The sequence below is a fragment of the Elephantulus edwardii genome, unplaced genomic scaffold (assembly GCF_000299155.1).
Source record: "Elephantulus edwardii isolate Elephantulus edwardi_28Jun2011 unplaced genomic scaffold, EleEdw1.0 scaffold00007, whole genome shotgun sequence".
Classification (NCBI taxonomy): Eukaryota; Metazoa; Chordata; class Mammalia; order Macroscelidea; family Macroscelididae; genus Elephantulus; species Elephantulus edwardii.
In genome coordinates, this window is record NW_006399757.1 from 4,622,318 (window position 1) to 4,627,400 (window position 5,083).

The window sequence follows — 5,083 nt, forward strand, 5'->3', positions numbered from 1 at the left end:
TATCTTTTAAATGTATATCTCTCTTTTAAATATCAATAAATATAAATCTTAGTAATTAGATAGTGTGTATCTTCTTTATTAGTAAATTACTATGCATGTTACTTCTTGTTTAACATTTTTACCTTAGTTAAATTATTCAGTGCTTAAAAATACAATATGAGATTGTGGTTGTTGAGTACTGGCAAGTCAGAACCATCCCATAGCTGATTCTCCATTGGCTTTTCGGAGTCAGTTTAATTGTTTGGGAGGAGATTGCCATCATTCTCATACAGAGCCTCTGGTGGATTCAAACTGTGTTCCTCTGAGATTGCAGTGCAGCTTTTTACCAGTATGGTATTATGGTATTATACAGATTAATGGTTTCATTTACTCATTGTTCAGAGATGTAACTCATAAAACAACAAGAGATCCCTATTGACCACTTATTAAGTTGAAAAGAGTTTTATTAAGTAGACGACATACAACTTTTGAAATAGTTTTCAGTATTATTTCTTCAACAGGCATAAGCTTTTCAGAATGCCATTTAATGTTCTTAGTTGTTGCTGACCTTACTGTAAGCCTTCTTTATATTGATATCATCTTCTGTAAACAATGACTTTGTCTTTAAAGAGAATTTTGAGGGTTTTTTGAGGTAAAATAATTTTCTAAAATTTGAAACAAATTATAAATGTGATTGAGGACACATGGTACGCTTCTTTGTTTTCAAAATGCTAATATGGATAGGTATTGCTTTTATAAATAAGGAAGAAATTTTAAAATATTTAATAGAAGTAAATTCTTGAAGTACAATTAAAAAGTTCATAATCTCTTCCATATTACCTGTGTTGAGATAAAGAGAAGGAAAACAAAAAAGCAAATAATAAAAAATAGAAAACAAGTTAAAGTAGCAAGACAAGAATAGTCCTGTCTGCAGTGGTTATGCTTATGTGTCAGTTCAGCTGGTTAATTATTCTTAGTGGTTTGGCAGTTGAGTAACATGATCATTCTCTATTTTGTGATCTGATGCATATGACCATCTCAGTTTTCATATAAAACTTGATTTTACAAAGGCTTGGTCTTTGTGATTCAATTATGCCAATAGCTGATGAATGGGTATGTCCTAATTCCTGGAATATATTTTGAAGGACAATATTCAGTAATAATATGTGATCATTTATTATCCTTAATGTGCAGAATATTTTCTTGATTAGAGATTCAACACGGAATAAGACTCTGTACCATGGGAGTTTATAATCGATTGCATTCTTTTATAGAATTTATGTTCATAGTAAATTACTTGGAATATATTTATAGGGGAAATTCTCTGTAATTCGTTTGTAGGTTCAGCATGATAATTTTCGTTTCCAGCGGAAGAGCTATGACAACCATACAAGGAGGATGTGTTGTGGTAAATTGACTGAACTGTGTAGAATTGCTGCCAGTTTGGTATTAGTAGCTCTGTTAGCAAATGCACTTAATTTCTCGGCCTCAAATTGTTTATATATCAATGTTGTTGTTAGGTGCAATTAGGGAAAGTACAACTCACAGTGACCACTCCACCATGATCTGAACATTACCTTCTCCTGTATCATCCTCACAGTCTCAGACACACTCAAACCCATTGCCACAGTCATGGTGTCAACCCCCCTGGTTAACAGGGGAGAGTCTCCCGCTCTTTCTTCACCCCTCCACCTTTCCAAATATGATCTCTCTCTCTAAAGATGAATTTTTATCAAAATGTCTGAAATATGTGAGATAAACCTTTATTATCTTTGCCTCCAAGGAGCACTCTGGATGTACCTTCTCCAAGACATACTGTTCATTCTTTTGGCAGTACATGGACTCTTCAGCACTCTTCTCCAACACCGCAATTCAAAGTCATAAACATTCCTCTTCATTCATCCTTATTCATTGTCCAGCTCTTGATGCATAACAAGTGATTGAAAAGACCATGGCCTGAAGCAAATGCACCTTAGTCCTCAGACTGACATCGTTACTACTCAGTTTGTAGAGGTCACTGACTACTGATTTGAGCAATACATCTCCTGACTGCAGATACCAACTGTATTGATTTGTGGACCCAAGTAAGGTTAAATCATTGGCAGTTTCAATCCTTTCTTTGATCATGATGTGCCTATGGGCCTAGTGCTGAGGATTTTTGTTGTCTTGATGGTGAAATGTAATCCATATTGAAAGCTGCAGTGTTTGATCTTCTGCAGCAAGTGCTTCAAGTCTTCCTCATTTTGAGCAAGCAAGGTTGTATCATCTGTATAACAGGTTATTGATGAGTCTTCCTCCAATCTTGATGCCACATTTTTTCTTCAAAGAGTATAACTTCTTGAAAAATTTGTTCAGTATTCAGGTTAAATAGGTATGGAGAAAGAATACAGTCCTGATGCATACCTATCCTAATTTTAAACCATGCTGTGTTCACATACTCTGTTTACACAACAGCCTCTTGGTCTAGGTATAGGCTTCACACAACAAGTACAAGTGTGTGTTCTGTAATTCCCATTCTTCTCAATGTTAGCCGTAATTTTTTATAATCTATGCATCCAAATCCATGTGCATAGTCAATAAAACACAAATAGACATTCTTCTGGTATTCTTTTTTCAGCCAGGATCCATCTCACATCAGCAATGGCCATGGCCATTGTGCCATGGCTTCTTCTAAATCCAGCTTGAATGTTTGGCAGTTCCCTGTCTGTGTATTGTTCTAGCTACTTTAAAAAAAATTTTTTTTAGGTGTACCTTAGTCTTCTATTTTTTTTCCCCTGCATATTCTTTCCACCCCCCCCCCATTCATTCATTGTTGCACTTTTCTCCCCTCCCAACCCTCCCCCCTAGTACACTACCCTCTTGGAAAAGTAAAATAAAAATTCTTTTATTGTTTTACAAACCCTCCCCCAGGTCCACTCCACCATGTAGTTTTGCTCTAGATTCATGTCATGACAAAAATGCCTAATCACATATCCCTTTTAAACAGTTTTCTCCCTCATCTGTTTCAATGCAGTATACATTTTGAACCCATCTTTTTCAGTCTCTCCCTGACCCCAAGGTCAGTCCTGTTTTACAACAGTGGCACCATGCAGTATTTGTTCTTTTGTGACTGAGATACTTCACTCAGCATAATGTCCACCAGAGTCACCCATTTTGAATAATATTGCATGAGTTTCTTGTTTTCAATGCAGCATAGTATTCCATTGTGTGAATACACCACAGCTTCTCTATCTATTTGTTTGTTGATGGTCACTTAGGTTGTTTCCAACTCCTTGCTATTGTGAACAAAGCCACAGTAAACATGGGTGTGCATGTATCTGCTTGGATGTCAGTTATGGTCTCTTTGGGGTATATTCCCAGTAGTGGAATTGCTGAGTCAAATGGTATCTGTATTTGCAACTTTTTGAGAAAGCGCCATACCGCCTTCCACAGTGGCTGCACCATTTTACACTCCCACCAACAGTGAATAAGGGTTCCAATTTCTCCACAACCTCGCCAGCATTTGTTGCTTGCTGTTCTGTTAAAATTTGCAACTCTGACTGGGGTGAGATGATATCTCATAGTTGTTTTGATTTGCATCTCTCTTAGAGCTAGGGATTTTGAACATTTCTTCATGTGCTTGTTAGCCATCAGAATGTCTTCTTCAGTGAAGTGTCTGTTTATACCCTGTGCCCATTTTTCTATTGTTGTGGTGTCTAGCTACTTTTTTATGATCATCAGCAAGCAGTATTTTGCTTGAATGTAATATTAATGATATGGTTCATTAACTTCCACATTTTATTGAATCACGGTATTTGGGAATGGCAACAAACATGGATCTTTTTCAGTCAGCCAGCAAAACAGCTGTTCTGCAAATTCCCTGGCACAGACAGGTGAGTACATCTATGGCTACATTGGCCAATTGAAACATTTCAGTTGGTATCACATTGATTACTGGGGCCTTTATTTTTTGCCGTGCAGCTTGAATTTATTACTTCATTATCATTGGCTCTTGATCGTATGATACTTCCTGGAATATTTCAGTGTCTGCCTGTTCTTTTTGCTAGTGTTTCTGTGTATTCCCTCCATTTTGATGTTTCCTTATTCATTCAAGATTTTTCCCAGTATTGCAACTGGAGGCTTGAATTTTTTTTTTCAGTGCCTTGAGCTTGAGAAATGTTGAGTGAGTTCTTCCCTTTTTATTTTCCAATTTTAGATCTCTACACATGCTGTTACAGGAATTTTCTTTGTCTTCTCAAGCAGCCCTTTGAAATCTTCTGTTCAGCTCCTTTATTTCAGCATCTCTTCCCTTTGTTTTGGCTTCTTGTTGCTCCAGTGAAATTGTTTGGGTCTCTTCTGGCATCCCTTTTGATTTTTTCATTCTCCTGTTTTTATAGTGACCTTTTGCTGTCTTCATGGATGATATCCTTAATTTCCTCTCACAACTCATCTGGTCTTTGATCATTGGTGTTCAGTACTTCAAGCCTATTCTTAAAGTGTTTTGTTTGTTTGTTTGTTTGTTTTTTAAAATTCAGGTGAAATAGACTTAAGACCATATTTTGGTTTTCATGAACTTTTTAAAATTTTCTTCAGCTTCAGTTTGAATTTGCTCATGAGTAAATGATGGTCTGTGCTACAGTCAGAACCTCCTCTGGTTTCAGCTGCTGATAATAATGAACTTCTCCAGTGATTTCTTCCACAGATGTAGTCAGTTTGATTCATATGCAGTTCATCAAGTGAGGGCCATGTGTAAAGTTGCCATCTGTGTTTTTATAAAAAAGATATATGTGATAAATAAATCATTTAATGTACAGAATTCAATCATTCTATTTCAAGCCTCATTTCTTTCACCAAAACCATACTTCCAGCTACTCTTCCTTCTTAATTGTTTCTAACTTTTATATTCCAATCACCAGTTATCATTAACACATCTTAATTGCATATTACACAGCAGCTAAGATCTAGGAATAAAGGGACATAGGGAGGATGCTGCAGAACAAGCCCTGAGCAGATGTGATAAAAAGGAGACAGAACTGCTTGGAAAACTATGAGTGTGGCCAGAGGAGAAAGCTGTGTTATGGGCATGAACACTACGCATCTTCCAATTGTAAAGAGACTGGAAGAG

General features: G+C 36.5%; 1 protein-coding gene across 1 annotated transcript in view; it reads left to right on the top strand.

Annotated features, from left to right (window-relative positions):
- Positions 1 to 5,083, top strand: part of GLCCI1 (glucocorticoid induced transcript 1) — a 149,823-nt gene that overhangs the window by 53,020 nt on the left and 91,720 nt on the right. The gene's annotated exons all lie outside the window — the stretch shown is intronic.